We start from the raw sequence: 19,273 nt of genomic DNA, 5'->3' as shown, positions 1-19,273 counted from the left end.
TTCACCCATCTCTGCGGATTTATTTTCTTTGCATAAGTTTTGTCCAGCTGTGAGTTCGTATTCTGTCTTTTTCTGATCTGCACCCTTTTGCTTATATTTGGTGCCCCATGTGAGGAGTAGAGGGAGGGGCCAGCACCCTGGCCCAAGCTGCCACTCTTGTATTCTCTGGGTGAGAGCTGTGACCCCCCCCCACTTCATCTGGACAAATCCTTCCCCTTTTTAGTGTCTCCACCCGCCCCTAACCTTCTATTTCCTGCAATCTCCTTTTTCCCTTCTGACCTGGAAGGCCCTGAGAGACGCCTCTCCAGAACATTTTCTCACTCTCGCTTGCACTTCTCGTTTGGAGCGAATTCACAGCCAGAGCCTTTGCCTGATCTCATCGCTACATGCCCACATCAGACCTAGTTCTCAGCCCATCAGATTGGTAAGAGAGGTCACTCTCACCTCATGCACGCTGGGGCAATGCTCGTGACCGGTTCATCCCCCCTCGCAGGGCCTGGGTGTTTAGTTGGTTTCTATCGCTGTCTCCTCTTAAAGGACTCAGGACTTAGGTTCTCGGTTGAGGTGATTCTTTCCCGGGGAAGCCCTGCTAAAAGAACCTCTTCCCTCAGACCATAGTTTGTTTAATCCATGGGTTCCAAATGTCAACTTCCCTCTGGCCTGCCTCTGCAAAGACTTGCACAAGCTGGGCCTGAAGGGGAAGCCGAATCCGAAGTGATTATTCCGCCTCAGCATGAATTTGGGGTTATTTTGTCTCAAACTTCTCCCAGGATTTTAATAACTTCACACAGAGAAACAGCAAATGGTCAGAAGCTCCTATTCCAAGCCTTTTTCCTCCATTGGGGTCAACTTTCTTCACTCTGATTTCTCATGGAGGAAGAAGGCCTGGAGCCACCCCTTAAATCGTCAGCCTGCCCAGCCCTCCTTTCTCCCGCACCTGGTAAGCTGGCCTCTCAGGAACACAACCCTTTGCTCACTCCATTCCCCCTCTTTCTCTAGCGCCTCTTTTTCCATCTCCACTGGCAACAAGGAAAGTTACCACCCTTCCAGCCTCTTCTCCCCTGAGTTCTCTTCATCCTGCTCTCCTGAGGGAGATAAAACTCTCTGGAAGCTCTCCGCCCCTCCCTCATACCATCCTCTCTCAGATCCTGGCCCAGGAGTGTGACCCTCCTCCCTGCCCACCCCAGGGTCCTCCCATGCGTCCATCTGGTGATTGCTGTCTGTCCAACCCACCTGATTCCCCTTCATTAAGCCTCCTCTGAGGTCAGCTTTTTCTCATTCCAAGCCCACAAACCAGAGGAACACTTGGAACCTCCCCTAGAACCCTCAACTTTCCCTTCCACTGTTCTCTCAAGGATGCCACAGCCTCTGGACCATGACCCTCTCCTTACCCTTGTCCCCTGCCTGGCTCTTCCCCACTCCTGTCACCGGCAGCCAAAACTGCCTCTTTCCTCTCTTTCTGACCCCTCCTCTCCAGTCTCCTCTGCCAGTCCTCCCCCCTCCCCACCCCCCCCCCACCCCCCGCCACCGGATGTAGAAAGATAGTGTAAAGGCTGGCAGAATGTGTATTGCTCTGGAAAGCTCTGCACCTGAGACATGCCAAGCTCCAAAGGCAATGCACTGTCAACTTCAGCTAGGGCCTTTCTCTCTTCTGCCCACCTTAGCAGGGCCCATTTGGGGCTCAGCATCTCCTCCAACAAAGAGCTTAAGAAAGGACTCTGCCTGCTGCTCAGGTGCAATGACGCCTGACTTCAGCACCACCACGCACACTCCCACACCCCGCCCTCTGTCCCACAAGCTCAGCCCCTGCTCTCTTTACAGTCCCCCCTTTCTGTCATAACTAGGACAGTCTTCTCTACCTGTCACTTCCCCCCTCCTATGAACCCTAAAATCCCAAAACTTAATGTAATGGAGCTGCATGTCACACTGCTCCTCTCACATCTAAATTCTCTCTTGCACAAAGACAGAACCTCTGCTCCAGCCATCTCTAATCATATATTTTGCACAGCTATCAAAACAAAACAAAACAAAACAAAACCTGAGGAGCAGGGGTAAGTCCTGCGCAAATTTGTTCCAAAGAATGCTCCATGCCTAGTTGTCTTCCATCTTTTTCCCTCCCTTGTCTAGTGGCAGACAAAAATCTCTCTGCTTTTTTTTTTTTATTTTTGACAGGCAGAGTGGACAGTGAGAGAGAGAGAGAGAGACAGAGAGAAAGGTCTTCCTTTTGCCATTGGTTCACCCTCCAATGGCCGCCACGGTAGCGCGCTGCGGCCGGCGCACCGCGCTGTTCCGATGGCAGGAGCCAGGTGCTTATCCTGGTCTCCCATGGGGTGCAGGACCCAAGGACTTGGGCCATCCTCCACTGCACTCCCTGGCCACAGCAGAGAGCTGGCCTGGAAGAGGGGCAACTGGGACAGGATCGGTGCCCCGACCGGGACTAGAACTCGGTGTGCCGGCGCCGCAAGGCGGAGGATTAGCCTGTTGAGCCACGGCGCCGGCCAAAAATCTCTCTGCTTTTAACAAACTGTTTTGTCATTCTCTCCTGTACTGTGTCATATGTGTGCACGTATTGTATGTCTACATGGGAAAATTGATTAACAGCTCTCTGTATCAATTGGGTTACACTTGTGTTAGATATTTGAGAAGCATTTCCAACTACAGATACTCTTAAAATTGGTGGAAGGCATTGGGCCTTTCAGTAAATGTTTTCATAAGTTATTTGACAGCTAAAATTGTTTGCTAAGTTTTCGCGGGATTTTAAGTTATTGACAGTAAGCAATCTGGAAAGCCTGACTTGTTCCCTCATTTCTCTAGTCTCTTCAAGATGGGAAACTGATTCTATTCTGCAGAACTCCCCATCAGGGTGTACAGTTTGATCTTCAGACCTTATATTAGACAGTTTGGATAGGGTGGTCTTAATGTTTTGATCTTACATAGAACATAGCTCTCCTCATTGGCATCATCTTACCTCTCAGGAAGAATATTGTGGTAACATGCCTGTGACCGTAGATTTCTAGCTCAGGCCACCAAAGATTAGGGATGGGATTGAGCACCCCCTTGGCTGACATTCCTAAAGGCTATTTCTGTGTTCTGCTTTAACAGAGACCAAGAGAAAGAGGAGTGAGTGAGACAGCAGGAGCAATGTAAGGATAGGTGGCAGGCCAATTAATGGCCGCTTTACACCGTGATCTGCCATCAAGGAGACCCAAAAAGGCCAGTCCACCCTTGGATGGCACCTGTTTAGGAAATGAGAAGTCAGGGCGGGGCTGGCGCCGTGGCTCACTTGGTTTATCCTCTGCCTGCAGTGCCGGCATCCCATATGGGCGCCGAGTTCCAGTCCCAGTTGCTCTTCTTCCAGTCCAGCTCTCTGCTGTGGCCCAGGAAGGCAGTGGAGGATGGCCCAAGTGCTTGGGCCCTGCACCTGCATGGGAGACCAGGAAGAAGCACCTGGCTCCTGGCTCCTGATCAGCACAGTGTGCCGGCCGTGGCGGCCATTTGGGGAATGAACCAATGGAAGGAAGACCTTTCTCTCTGTCTCTCTCTCTCTCACTAACTCTACCTATCAAATTAAAAAAAAAAAAAGAAGAAGAAGTCAGGGCATTGGGCAAGTAACTGTCATGAAGAGTTCTGTCGGCTCTACCAAGAGCCAGGCCACTGGCAACGGAACTGCCCTCGGGGTTGAAGGACTCCTGGGTCAGAACTGCAGACCCTGTTGGCCCCAGGCTAAAAGGCCTTTCCCTCTGCCCAGCTCCCAAAGTAACCACCGCCATCAGGAGGACAGCCTAGGGTCAGTACCAGTCAAGGCAGACACCACCTATTCCATACTAGCCTCCTACTCAGGCCTGCCCTCCTCCCCGGCCAGCAAAGGCCTTAAAACACACCTGATAATTACTCAACCCCTTCTGTCAGTTTCCGTTTGTGTCTCATTGAGAAAACTCCCTCCTTTCTTAGATCCTGTAACAATGACTTTGTCCTGTAGGTTACACCCTGTGTACTTAATCTGCTTGTTAGAAACCCTACACAAAACAGCGCGGTCAGACGTAAACCTGCCTTCGCATTAACTGGACAGGACTCTCGCTCTCCTATATCCCCCATTGTCCTCATTTCGGCATCGTTCCCCCCATGGGCAACGTTTCTGATTTGTCTTTTTATCCTTGTAATCATTTGCTGCCATTCCTACCATGTACAACATGTACATGTTTCAAAAGCCCTCACACGAGGGTTTGACTGCAGGAGCAACACAAGGCTGCTTGCTCCCTCCTTCTCCAATCAATCCAATCCAGTGTATAGATACACTGCCCCACGTCTACGTCCCGTATCAGCAGGAAGTAGCCAGAAAGAAACCAGCGCCCCACCTCCTTATCTATACTCAAAATCAGGATTGATGGAACAAGGACAGATGCCTCAGCCATTTAAAAAAAGTTCTGGTTACTCATGCCTTCTTTCAAGAGACAAGTTTCGTCTCACATCCTATTGTTCTTCACCCCGCCACCTGCATTCTTCCCCAGGTTTGGAAGCCAGAAGGCCATTCTGAAGAACTTGTACAGAGATGCTTGTCTCCACCAACTGCCACCCACGCCCACCCTTAGCCCACCTAAGATAGAAAAAGGCCCTTCCTTACTGGGGTCTGGGCCCTCTGCCACGTGTTCAGTCCAACTCTGGGAGTTTCTTTTCTTTGGCTAAATTCCATCTATCTGTGAGTCTTTGTATTCTGGCTGCTGTTGACCTGCACCATTTTCCTTACACTTGGTGCCCTGTGAGGAGGCACTGCTCCGCACCCCTTTTCCTTACAGTTAGCAGTAGACTTTCTGTATAGTCTTTACTTTAAAGTTTGAACGACAATATATCAGAAACAACCTGACACGTGGCAGCTTCTGCAAGGTTCTGGCCTGTCTGTAGTCTGTTGTGTGTGTGTGTGTGGGGGGGGGGGTGCTGATAGTCAAAAAGCAGACTAATACCAGTAAAATTATGTTTCTCTGGGGTGTTTTGGGTAGGATGCAAAGTGATGAATAAAATTTTTTGCACTTAATGGTTGACTTTTGAAAAATATTTTTTTTTTGCTTTTATTTATTTAAAAGACATAAAGGCACAGTACAGATAGTGACAGAGTGATGGGGGCCTGGGGGTCTTCCATCCACCGGTTCACTCCCTAAATGATTGCCATTGCCAGGGCTCGCCAGAGCAAAAACTATGAGCCCGGAACTCCATTGAGGTCTTCCGTGTTGGTGGGAGGGCTCGAATATGGAGAGATCTGCTGCCTTGCTGGGCACATTAGCTGGAGGCTGGATCAGCAGTGGAACAGCTGGAACTCGAACCATTGCCCGTATGGGATGCTGGCCTCACGGTGGTTAATCTGCTGTGCCTCAGTGCTAGCTCAAGTGAGGAGCAGTTTTGCAAACAGTTTCCAGGGTCATAGAAGTATCTACCTGTTGATTGCGAAAAGGTGCATTCTGGTTTGGGATGGCTAGGGAAGTAGGAATGTAGAGTGAAATAAGTTGAAAGGAGTAGGGTTCTCTGTTACCTTCTGCCTTCTCTCTAGGTTTTATGCTGGTTTCTGTTCCTGCTGTCTCTTGGTCCTTGGATAATCAAAACCATTTGTGTTTAAGACTGAATACTCAAATACCTGAATCTGTTATCATGAGACACTGAATTGATAAAGGCTACTAAGTGTTAATTCACAACATTTCCCTTTTTAAAACTCTAGGATTAATGATTCAGATTTTGCATGTTTTTTAAATACAGTATTTATGAATTAAGTTAATATTGTAGCCCTCGAATTGTCCCATTTAATTTGCTCTGGACTAGTTTTATATATGCCAGCATGTAAATTTTTAAGCTTTGCTATTTTGTTCAGACTGCATAGATTCTCATGCGGAGTTGTCAATTTTTATCCAAGCCTAAATGTAATTTTGCTTTTAATTCATCTCCTATTTAGCCCAGATCTACTTTTGTTAAATCTAATGTTATGGCTTTTTGCAATTATCATTTTCTTTCTATCTCTGAACACCTTAATTGTGAAAACCTTTCAATATTCACATCTTTGGGTGGCACAGAGATCTCTGCCCATTGGTCAGTCTTTATATAATAAATATAGGCCGGCGCCGCGGCTCAATAGGCTAATCCTCTGCCTTGCAGCGCCGGCACACCGGGTTCTAGTCCCGGTCGGGGCACCGATCCTGTCCCGGTTGCCACTCTTCCAGGCCAGCTCTCTGCTGTGGCCAGGGAGTGCAGTGGAGGATGGCCCAAGTGCTTGGGCCCTGCATCCCATGGGAGACCAGGATAAGCACCTGGCTCCTGCCATTGGATCAGCGCGGTGCGCGGGCCGCAGCGCGCCTGCCGCGGCGGCCATTGGTGGGTGAACCAACGGCAAAAAGGAAGACCTTTCTCTCTGTCTCTCTCTCTACTGTCCACTCTGCCTGTCAAAATAAATAAATAAATATGTAATATAAAGCTTTTATATCTGCTTTTATTTGATCTGCACTTTTCTTACAAGTACAATAAACTTTCTAATGTACTAGGTTTCATTTCTTGCTTACAAGGATTTATGTGTCCTGTCTTTGTGTTTGCATAAGTGTTTGTAACTGTTTTTGTAATTCCTTGTCTGAGGCTATATGTGGGGACATGCCTGAAGAATGGCTTCTTTGTTGTTGTTAAATATTTATTCATTTGAAAGGTAGGGTTACAGAGAGGCAGAGAAAGTGAGAACACTGGTTCATTCTCCAAAGGGTTGCAATGACCAGAGCTTTGCTGGTCCAAAGCCAGGATCCAGGGCTGCTTCTGGTCTCCCACATGGATGCAGGGGCCCAAGGATTTTGGCCATCTTCTACTGCTTTCCCAAGTCATAGCATAGATCTGGATAGGAAGTGGAGCAGCCCGGACTCAACCCAGCACCCATGTGGGATGCAGGCGGCGGCTTTACCAGTTTTGCCACAGCACGGGCCCCGGGAATGGTTTCTTGAATTACGTGTGTGAGACAGAGAGAGAGAGAGAGAGAGAGAGAGAGAGAGAGAGAGAGAGAATAATAGAGAAAGGTTTTTTATCCACTGATTCACTCCCTGGATGACCTCACTGGCCAGGCTGAAGCTAGGAGCCAGGGACCCATTCCAGATCTCCCACATGGGTGGCAGGAGTCCAAGCACTGGGATTGTCTTCTGCCCTCCTAGGTGCATTAGCAGGTCCTGAATCAGAAGCAAAAGAGCCAGGATTCAAAACCATAAGTCCCATATGGGAAGCTGGTGTCCCAAATACTGCTTAACCCTCTGAACCACACCTCCAGATCCACTCAGATTGATCCAGTATCAGACAGAATCTACTTTGTATTATTGATCATTAATCTCATTTTCACACAAAATTTGCACTAGTAATGTCTCAGGGAATGCTGATAAATTGGTGTTTGTAAAGCAGTTTGGAACTATAGCTCAAGAATGCAAGGTTTAAAAGGAAGATCGAGCCAAGGGATCAGAAGATTGTTTCTCAGGTCCATAAGTTATCCTCCAAGAAAGTAGAATTAGCAGACAGCAAGTATCCCCATCTGTTACAGAATAACCCTTCCATGTTGTCTGTTGGCAAGGGTTTTTCATGAGGGGATTTTCTATGAGCTTTCTGAAGTTCACATGCATGGATTTGAAAAAAAAAAAAAATTGCATCTGCAAGTTGCCCCAAGTGATGACCTGGTTGGGAACAACCAGAAGAGTCAAGATGTAAGTTTGACTCAAAATGTCATCACAAAAAGCAATACATCAACTCCCAAGAGAATCAAGTGAAGAAAAAGACTTAATTTAAGCTCAAGTCATATTCCAAAGCTGATTATCAAAAAGGTGAATTGCTCAGGAATGAAACCAGAAGCATGCAATATATTTCAAAATGTGAAAAAAAAATTGCACCAAATATGTAGATGTCATTTTCCACAAACTTCATGAAGTACTCTTGTATTTCTGATTGTTTTAATCTTTGTTGGAACATAAGCTCTCTGAGAAGGCAGAACATTTTGTTTTGTTCAACAGGGTGTTAGAAGTGCCTAGCACATAGGATGTGCGAATAAACATCTGTCAGACTCATTGAATCACAGAATAAGCCCCAGGCCTAGCATTAAACACAGTTAATTAGATGCTTCTATATTGAAAAACAGTGCAGTCCTAGGTGCAGAAAGAAATTTGTCCCACTTTCTAATCCCGTGTAACAAGTCATCCCAAACGTTGTGGTTTAAATGGTACATATTAATTTCCTACTATTAGGGGGATGGCAGGGGGGTTCTTACTTGGAGTCCTTGTATGTATAGTCTGGTGGTTGCTGGGCTGATGGTTCCCTCATCATGAGGCTGTTGAAAGTTGGGAGAAGGTAACCATTTCTTCCTCCAGGTTGTGTCTCTACTTGGCTCACTTCCGCTTGCTCACAACATGGGCAGTAGGTGTGATTTCTTCCACCATAGCTGGACCCCCATAGAGCCAGTGTTAGGAGAGGCCCAGGTGGCAGCTGTCTTGCTGCTTTAGAAGCCTTAAGATCATTCATGCATGTTCCAGGGAGGAAAGAATTCATGTACTCACAGGATAATAAACTCATGATGTTATAGACAAAGTGACCTTCCGAACAGAATGCCATGGAAAATATGGAGCAAATAGTATTGAACGGTAATTAAGAGTAAGAACGGTGTGTCTGGTTAGATTGCCTTGGGCAAGTCCTGACTTCACCATACACCAGTTATCTTCGACACATCTTGGCCATTTCAGGTATAATTTCTTACCCATGATAATGAATGAGCCCATTCAAATTGCATCATTAGGTTCTTCTGCCATTAGGCATATTTTGCTGGGAAATTTTGAGATACTTTGTAAGGAACATGAAAACTGATATAATCAAACTAATTAATTGTATTTGGAATATTGTATTTCTAGTCACTTTGGCCACTAATTGGTTCTTTAAAAGTAAAAGGGGAATGAACCAGTGGTTGGTTGGTCTAAGTTTTAGGAATGTAGGGAGATGATCCTTCTTGTCTTTGGCCTTGGGTGCATGCATTATGGTGTAAAAATGCTGCAAAAATCATCCCATCACTGCCTGATTTGAAGTTTACTGTTAGATAAATTTATTACAGATCAGTCCCTCCTGATGTTTAGATCTCGGTTCTTTAATGCTAGAAGTGTACTCATCAGTGAGCCTGAAGAGAATTCTATCTCTTTGCAATGAATTCTGCTACCACTTCAGATTCATCCTGGAAGAGGAGCAACCGGGACCAGAACCCGGCACCCATATGGGATGCCGGTGCTGCAGGCAGAGGATTAACCAAGTGAGCCACGGCGCTGGCCCCAGAAAACTGTATTTTGAATTCCTAATAACTGAGCCAAATTTTGGCTAGAAAACTTTGTATTTAATCTAAAAGAGAATGAAAAATATTCCTTGGCCACAAACTTAGATCTCTAAAGAGAATGTGAGAAAATTTAATTTAAAAACTAATAATTTCTCCAAAGAAATTCTAGTTCAAACATATTTCTGTCTTTTTAATAAGAAATTTAATAAGAAATAATAAAATTAAAATGATATAAATACAGCCAAAATTAATAAAAGTAATATAGCCATGCATATGAGCTAGTATTATAACTTATGAGGAACTGTTCCCATTGTGATTGTTCCTTCCTGATCACACTCTTTCAATATAGAAGTATTTTTATTATGTTCACTTTATTATTTGATTGCTTGTGCTTTTGTACTATATCTTGAAACTGTTAATTCAAGGCATATATACATTTTCATCAATGGTTGTTCCTAAAGTTCTGCTATTTTAACTCTTAGATTTAGGTCTTTGATCAAAATTTCAGTTTAATTTGCATATGGTAGAAGTGGGGGTCCTATATTATTCTTTTTTTGCTTCTGAATATCCTATTGTCTAAGCACCACACTTCATAACTGAAGAGACTATTCTTGTAGTACTGATTGGTGGTGATGCCCTTGCCAAAAGTCCATTGGCCACAATGTGTGTTTCTGGGTTTTCAGTCCTACTGGTTTCGATACCTCTACTCATATTATTCACATGCCAAACTGTCTTGTTTATCATAGCTTTGTAGTAAGATGTGAAATTGGAAATTGTGAGTCTTAACAACTTCCTCCTGAAAGAAAACATTTTCAACAATATTTTCAGGCTGTTAGCCTTGTAGATTGTTAGATTTATTTCCAAGTATTTTATTCTCTTTGATATTATTAATAGAAATGATTCCTTTTATTTTTTTAGTCTGTTCATAACAAAGTATACACAAATCCAAGTACACATGTAATTAATTTATTCTAATAGCAATGTAGAAAGCTCATGTAAGTTTCCTAATTGTACTGGTTACAATCTCTAATACAATACTGAATAGAAGCCAAAAGAGAGTAAGTGCTTGCCTTATTTCTGACTCAAAAGAGAAAGTCATCCATGATTAAATATGTTAGCTATACAGCTTTTATAATTGATCTGTATCAAGGAAGTTCCCTTCAGTTCCAAGGCTAAATGTTTTTATACAAATACACTGTTCAATTTAACAAATGTTATCTCTGCATCTATTGAACTGAATATCTGGCTTTTTTCCTTTATTAGTAAGGCAAATTCTGATAACTGAGTTTTTTCTATGTTACACTCAACTTCATTTTCCTATAATAAATTCCTCTTGTCTGCGACATATGATCGTTTTTATTTGTAGTTTAGGGAATTTTTAGTATTTTTTTGTTAAAGACTTTTACACCTATATTCCTAATTATCCTCTAGGTCTAGGTTATCTCTTTGTGGGAAAATTTAATTGCCACCTTAGTTTTCTTACAAAGTCTATTCAGATTTTCTATGTGTTAGAGTGAAATTCAGTAGTTTGAGACTTCCTATGAGTTCATCCATTTCATCTACTTTGTCTTACTTGTTGACACACAACTGTTGGTAATTATTACCTTACAATCCTTTTGGTTTCTAGACAGTTGGTAGTAATGTTCTTTTTCATTTCAAATGGAGTATTCTCTATTTCATCAGTCCAGCTGCCCATTTACTCTATGAATCGGGTTTCCTCATATTTGTTTTTCTGTCTTCTACTTTAACAGGATTTTTCAGCAAGTGGACAGATCAAATGGTGATCACTCTTTGGGGATGTTGTTTGGGGAAATCAAAACTCTTCACGTCCAGGGTCTACTAAGCTACTGTATAGCAATTATGACTGTAAGGTTGTTAGCTTTCAGGTCAACTGTGGCCCCAAGGAGATAAGGTTGGAGCTAGCTCAAGTGAAATGAAAAGAAACTTTCTTGAACACTCTTTAATTATTGCACGTCTTAAATTTCCCAAAGTTTGGAAAAATTAAAAACTGGCAAAAAATATCGAAATGGAAAAGCAAATATGCAGAGGTAACTGCTGTGTGAAGTGTCCCCTTCACTTGTGTTTGTTATTCTGTATATGTTATTTATGCTTCATAAAGCCATAAATATTATTATAACCTAGACAGGAGTGAAATAAATCCATTTACACAGTATCATTTAGATTTTCATTAATTTATTCCTTATTCCCACCTTGGATTATTTTCCTTTTGACTAATTTCCTATAATGGGAGTCTGATGATATATCCTGTTTCTTTGTCTGAAAAATGTCTTTCCGTTATTGAAGAATACTCTTTATTTATTTATTTATTTGACAGGCATAGTTAGACAGAGAGACAGAGACAGAGAGAAAGGTCTTCCTTTTTCCGTTGATTCACCCCCCACCCCTAAGTGGCTGCCACAGCCAGCGCAGCTGGTGCGCTGTGCCAATCCAAAGCCAGGAGCCAGGTGCTTCCTCCTGGTCTCCCATGCGGGTGCAGGGCCCAAGCACTTGGGCCATCCTCCACTGCCCTCCCGGGCCACAGCAGAGAGCTGGACTGGAAGAGGAGCAACCGGGACAGAATCCGGTGCCCCGACCGGGACTAGAACCCAGGGTGCTGGCGCCGCAGGTGGAGGATTAGCCTAGTGAGCTGTGGCACCGGCCAAGAATACTCTTAACAAGTATATAATTCTTGCTCATCTCCACCACAATACACTGTATGTCTGGCAAAATTGGAGAATGTGAGGGCCTGGGTGATGTTCCCTTGTTCACAGGAGGGTGAGTGTTGACTACTAGCACAAAGCACTCAAATATAGAATGAACTCACCGAAGTTGGGCTTAAAGATCTCCCATTCCTGTGAACCCAGATTCTGTACCTCTTAACCTCTCAGCTACTCTGAAATGTTTGACACCATTTACTTTGCTCTTTTAGTCCTGCTAAGAGTAAAAAGATAATCTGCAAGGTCCCATGGTAATGCTATTCTTATTCAGTACCCCTTTGACATCAAAGATTCCCTATGGGCGCGCGCACACACACACACACACACAGGCATAACCATACTCCTGTCTATTTTCCAGTACAATGGAATTAATTCTTCAACTTTTTCTTCCTTTACTCTCTTTTAGCTGTCTTGTAAATCATGTCCTTCTTGTGAATTTTTTTTTCTGATGTCACTATCTATTCCTCTGGTCACCAAGGCACAGAATCTGGGAATTATCAATTTCTTTCTTTCTTTCTTTCTTTCTTTTTTTTTTTTTTTTTTTTTTTACAGGCAGAGTGGATAGTGAGAGAGAGACAGAGAGAAAGGTCTTCCTTTTTGCCGTTGGTTCACCCTCCAATGGCTGCTGCAGCTGGCGCATCTCGCTGATCCGAAGCCAGGAGCCAAGTGCTTCTCCTGGTCTCCCATGAGGGTGCAGGGCCCAAGCACTTGGGCCATCCTCCACTGCCTTCCCGGGCCATAGCAGAGAGCTGGCCTGGAAGAGGGGCAACCCGGATAGAATCCGGCCCCCCAACTGGGACTAGAACCCGGTGTGCCGGCGCCGCAAGGTGGAGGATTAGCCTGTTAAGCCACGGCACCGGCCGGAATTATCAATTTCATTACTTAGTTTCATTTATGAAAATGTAACACTTATTATGCATCTTTCCTCCATACTGAATGTAACCATCTCTTCTCTTTGCTTGGTGAAATTTTTTTGCAGTTTTTTATAGCCAGCTTTAAAAACAAACAGGTGCTGGTGCAGTGGTATAGTGGGCTAAGTCTCCACCTGCGGCGCCGGCACCCCATATGGGCTCCAGTCCTGCACCCATGTTGGGGACCTGAAGGAGACTCCTGTCTCCTGGCTTTGGATTGGCCCAGTCCGGCTGTCTCCCTCTCTCTATAACTCTACCTCTCAAAAACAAAAATAAAATCTTTAAAACAAACAGACAAAAAACACAGAAGCCTAACCTTTCTCCTAATACGTCCTGTCCACTTTATGAATCATCAAAACTCCATCTTTTTTTTTAAGGTTTACTTATTTATTTGAAAGAGTTACACAGAGAGAGGAGAGGTAGAGAGAGAGAGAGAGAGAGGTCTTCCATCTGTTGGTTCACTCCCCAATTGGCCTCAATGGCCAGAGCTGTGCCAATCCGAAGCCAGAAGCCAGGAGCTTCTTCTGGGTCTCCCACATGGGTGGGAATGAACAGTTCAGTAAAATCACATCATTTACTCATAACAGACTGGAAACTAATTTCTCACAAGTATCTTTATAAAGACAAAACATATCCTTTAATAACTACTGTCACATTTTTACCATAAAATATGAAATATTTTCAATGGGCTCTTTTATTGAGCAAATACACAGATATCAATTTGATAAATCAACATGAGTAACAAGTAAGAGAAAATTTACTTATATGCCAATCCCAGGTTATCCTGAAACTTAATGCTGGCAGTATTTGTATGAGCATATGCCTTAAATCTGATTTCTTGTTAACTCTTACATTCTGAGGAAAGGTCAAAATTTTCAAATATTCTTAAATGATTCCTGAAAGAGTTCTCCACAAGACGATGAAATCCTTAGTATTTGTGTTGGAAAAATCATGCCAATATCTGCTTATCCCTTACAGTAAACAACAGGCTGGGGAAGAACGTCTGTCAATACACTAAGAAACTGTCAAGTATTTCAGGAAAAATGCACAGAAATTTAAAGGAACCATAATTCTGGGAAATAGTACTTTGCGAGGAAATAGATGTGAAAAAAAAAAAAAAAAAGGGTCCAGTCATGTGGGTACAAACTCAGGAAGTTAATCAAGAAAAAAGTTATTGAAGTAGGAAGGGTGTTGTGTGCGTGAGCCCCGTAGGGCCGGGGAGGCACCAGCTGCCGCGCGGGGAGGAGGCTGAGGCCGCAGCCTGAGGGAGGCCCTGGCCCCTCTGCGCCTGTGTCTGGCCAAGAGACAATCCTTCCCCGCCGCCCGGATAATCAAGAGTTTTGGCCAGCCCTCTGAGCATACACCGAGAGAGGGAGAGAGGAGCCAGACTAAAAGCACAGACTATGGTGCTGAAACGGATTAATAAGGAACTTAGTGATTTGGCCCGTGACCCTCCAGCACAATGTTCTGCAGGTCCAGTTGGGGATGATATGTTTCACTGGCAAGCCACAATTATGGGACCTAATGACAGCCCATATCAAGGCAGTGTATTCTTTTTGACAATTCATTTTCCTACAGACTACCCCTTCAAAACACCTAGGGTTGCATTTACAACAAGAATTTATCAAATATTAACAGTAATGGCAGCATTTGTCTCGATATTCTGAGATCACAGTGGTCTCCTGCTTTAACTATTTCTAAAGTTCTTTTATCCATTTGTTCACTGCTGTGTGATCCAAACCCAGATGACCCCCCAGTGCCAGAGATTGCACGGATCTATAAAACAGACAGAGATAAGTACAACAGAATATCTCGGGAATGGACTCAGAAGTATGCCATGTGATGCTACCTTGAAGTCAGAATAACCTGCATTATAGCTGGAATAAACTTTAAATTACTGTTCCTTTTTTGATTTTCTTATCCGGCTGCTCCCCTATCAGACCTCATCTTTTTTAATTTTATTTTTTGTTTACCTCCCTCCACTCATTCACATGCTCATCTGAGAAGACTTAAGTTCTTCCAGCTTTGGACAGTGACTGCTTTTAGAAACTGTAAAGTAGTTACAAGAGAACGGTTGCCCAAGATTCAGAATTTTTTTAAAAAATGGAGCATGTGTATTATGTGGCCAATGTCTTCACTCTAACTTGGTTATAGACTAAAACCATTCCTCACTGCTCTAACATGCTGGAGAAATCATCTGAGAGGGAGGGCGATGGATGCCCAGTTGCCACATCAAAGGAAGCAGCATTATTCTAGCAGCATCCATCCTTGTTTAAGCCTTCCACTGTTAGAGATTTGAGGTTACATGATATACTTTATGCTCATAACTGATGTGGCTGGAGAATTGGTATTGAATTTATAGCATCAGCAGAATAGAAAATGTGATGTATTTTATGCATGTCAGTAAAGGAATGACCTGTTCTTGTTCTACAGAGAATGGAAATTGGAAGTCAAACACCCTTTGTATTCCAAAATAGGGTCTCAAACATTTTGTAACTTTCATTTAAATTGTTAGGAGGCTTGGAGCTATTAGTTAATCTATCTTCCAATACACTGTTTAATATAGCACTGAATAAATGATGCAAGTTGTCAATGGATGAGTGATCGACTAATAGCTCTGCTAGTAATTGATTTATTTTTCTTCAATAAAGTTGCATAAGCCAATGAGAAAAAAAAAAAAGAAGTAGGAAGTCCATTATTTGGAGCCATTGCTGTAGCGACCCAATGTAAGAAACCTTCCCTGGATGCTGTGCCTGGTTATCTGCTTAGTGTAAATGGCCGTCTTCCAAGACATGGCTGCACATCCTTGAGATACCTTCTAAAAATATTCACTACTAGGTCAACCATCAAATTTTTATTTAGTTGAATGGAATAAAGCCTGAGTGTCCATAGCTTTAATAGTACCTGCAAGTGATTCCAATGTGCTGCCGGTTTTGAGAACCAGCCCTTGACTAACCTATGGCCCTCGAAGTGAGATTCCCAAACTATTATCATCATAATCACCTGGGACCATGGTAAGGCTATAAATCCTTAGGGTCTAACCCATATCTACTTAATTAGAAACTCTAGGGTGAGTCCAAATTCCTGTGTATTAACAAGTTCCCCAGGTGATGCATACTTGTGACCCACTGGCTGCAAACAGTCCTCATCAAAGCATAAGGAGATTACCTTAAGTGGCTTCTGTCAGTGAAATTTCAGCAGGCAAGAATGGTTTTTGGTGTTGGGCATTTCGTGGGTATTGTTTTCTCTCCATGTAGCCATGGCTAAAATTTCATCTGTCATGTCTGACCCTTTTTTGGACATGATATTTAGCGAGACGCTTTTCTCCATATTCTGTGGTATAAAACCACAATAAAGATATGCCATACGACTTTTAAATGTAGGAGGTTTAGGCAAGACAGACTCGTAAGAAGATGTAAGATATTGTTTGAGGGCATGGATCTCAACCTCTGTGAGATTTGTATTTAAGGATTCCAGCTTTCAAGCTTACCAAATGGTATGCTCAGAGATAAGCTGTTTACCATCTTTAAGCTTTGGTTTGCCCACGAGCTGTAGCATCCCAAAATTCTGTGGAAGGACTTAATACAATTATATATGAAAAGAGCATGTACAGAGCCTATTACATAATGAATCTTCAGTACTTATTTTACTAGTTTTGTTGTCATTTTCTTTTTAAAAATATTTGAAATACAGAAATAAATAGAATAAAATGAATTGACATAGATTTAATCATTTTTGAGATTTTCCCATATTCACTTTATACATTTATACATTATACACACAAATTTTTTGAAAGCAGGGTAGGATTTATGAAAAAGATCACAAAATGAGGGGATAAATGTATATTATTAGATAAGGACTATACTTCAGTTAAACAACATTTACAAAAATCTATATATCAAATAATATGGCATATACAGATTTTTTACTATTTAAATAGTAACATACACATAAGAAAAAAATGATACATCTTTTCTGTGTCTGAAGCATTTCACCTAGTATAATGATCTCCAGTTCCATTCATTTTGTTGTAAATGTCGGGATTTTCTTGTTTTTATGGCTGCATAATAATCCATTGTGAATATATACCAAATTTTCTTTGTTTATTCTTCCACTGAGCAGCTATTACAATTGTGATTGATCTTATAATTCTTATAATTTTTTCTTGATGAATTCATTATTGATGTATAAAAATGCTACTTATTTTACATATTGATCTTATATTCCACAATATATAAAATTATGTCAACTGCAAATAGAGATAATTTGACTTTTTCCTCTACTATTTGTATGCCTTTTATCTGTTTCTGTTGTTTAATGACTGTGGTAAGACTTGCAACATAACATTGATTAAGAGTGATGAAAGTGAACACCCTCGTCTGGTTCCTTATCTTCCGGGAAATGCTTTCAGCTTTTCTCCATTCAGTCTCATGTCGGATGTGAGTTTCTCCTATACAGTCTTAACTGTGTTGAGTTTATGTTCCTTCTAGACATAATTTTTCAAGATATTTTTATCGGGATAGATGTTCAATTTTATTGACTGCTTTGTGCATATCTACTGAGTTGATCATGTAATTTTTACCCTTAATTCTATAAATGTGATGTATTATTTATTGATCTGTACATGTTGAGCCATTGCTACATCCCCTGAGCTAAATCCCACTTATGAATGATGTTTTTGATGCATTGTTGGTGTCAATTTACTAGTATTTTGTTGAAAATGTTGTATATGTGTTCCTTGAGAATATTGGTATACAATTTTAATTTTTTGTTGTGTCCCATGCACTTTCTTACCTATAAGCACATGAAGTATGTATTTTCCTGTTCATATGCCCAGATAAAGAGAGTTTACATTATCCCCTAAGTCGACAGTTAACTAGATCTGAGATATAAACCTAGTGTTATTTGATTTCAGAAGTTGGCTACTGTAATTATGTAAATAAGACCCCAAAATATATCAAGCTCTAATCCTTAGAACCTGTAACTGCTACTTAAATGTCACATCCAATGCAGATGTGAGTGATTTTGCAATTTTGAGATGGGGCAGTTATCCTGCTTTACCTCAGTACACACTATCTTGGTCCCTTTAATTTGTTACAAGGAAGTATCAAAAGCTGGGTAATGTGTAAAAGAAACAGATTTATTTAGCTTATAGTGCTGGAGGTTCAAGGTATGGCACTGATGTCTGCTTGGCTGACAGTCTCATGGTGGATCGCATCACAATAATGGAAGTGCAAGCAGCACAGGGCGAAAGGGGACTTGGGGAGATATCAGCTCCCTTCTAACAATCCATTCAGTACCATAAGACCTGCAGTAATTCCTCCCAAGGGTGCTATTCCTGTCATCTAACTATACCTCCCAGCAAGCCCCATCTCTAAGGGTTCCACCATCTCATCGTCACTGCTTTGGGGACCAACCTTCTATCACATGAATCTTGTAGACCACAAGCAAACCATCCTCAACCATACCAACCTAAATGCAATCGCAAGTGTGATTATAAGACAAGGGCACAGGAACATTTGGCACAGAGAGAAGATGTGGCAATGCGACTATCAAGACAGAAATTAGAGTGATATTGTCACCAGTAAAGGAGTGCTGGAAGGGGCAAGGAAAAGATTTTCCCTTACTGCCTTTGCAGGGAGTGCAGCCCTGCAGACATCTTCAGTTCAACTTAGTGATACTGCAGAACTAGGAGAAAACACATTTGTTTTGTTTATAGCCACCAAGTTTTTGATAATTTGTTATTGGTAACACAGAAAACTACTGTGAGGGTACCTCAAAAAGGTCAAGGAAAAGTAGAATTAAAAGAAGCTTATTTTGATGCAAAAAAAAAAATCTTGAAATCCATGTAGTTTTACCCCAAAGACATTTTCTGTGAACTTTTTGAAGATTCGAAGATCCCTCTTAGTCTGCTCTACACTGCACGTACAGGCAAATCCCAGACTCTTCAAGGCAGACTCAACTTGAGTAGGGACGAGGGTCAGAGCAACATGACCGGATTCAAAGGTGTTACTTCCAAGTCTGTAGGAGTCGGCTTAGAGAAGTCAATCTAAACCCAAAGAACACTTAAGTTAAAAGTAACCGTAAATATTCATGTCATGCTCCTGCAGTTACATGTTGAAAGAAAAGTTGATCCTTGAACTTGGGATAGGGCAGATCCTGCACAGGAGAGTTCACTGGCTAGTAGGGCAAGCCCACGGGCGCCCGGTCGGGGACGGAGTGGGCTCCCGGGCTCCGGGCTCCGTGGGAGCTCCGCCGGCGGGATTCCCCCGCCTCCTGCCCCGCGCCCTTCAGGCCTTGACTTGTCTTCTTGTGTCTCCACAGCGGCGCGCGTGTGTATGGAG

General features: G+C 42.5%; 1 pseudogene; it reads left to right on the top strand.

Annotated features, from left to right (window-relative positions):
- Positions 1-14,233: 14,233 nt before the first annotated feature.
- LOC133773750 (ubiquitin-conjugating enzyme E2 D3-like) lies at positions 14,234-15,046 on the top strand (annotated as a pseudogene).
- The last annotated feature ends 4,227 nt before the right edge of the window (positions 15,047-19,273 follow it).

The sequence above is a fragment of the Lepus europaeus genome, chromosome 14 (assembly GCF_033115175.1).
Source record: "Lepus europaeus isolate LE1 chromosome 14, mLepTim1.pri, whole genome shotgun sequence".
In the NCBI taxonomy this organism is placed as follows: Eukaryota; Metazoa; Chordata; class Mammalia; order Lagomorpha; family Leporidae; genus Lepus; species Lepus europaeus.
This window is presented reverse-complemented; position numbering and strand designations above follow the sequence as displayed.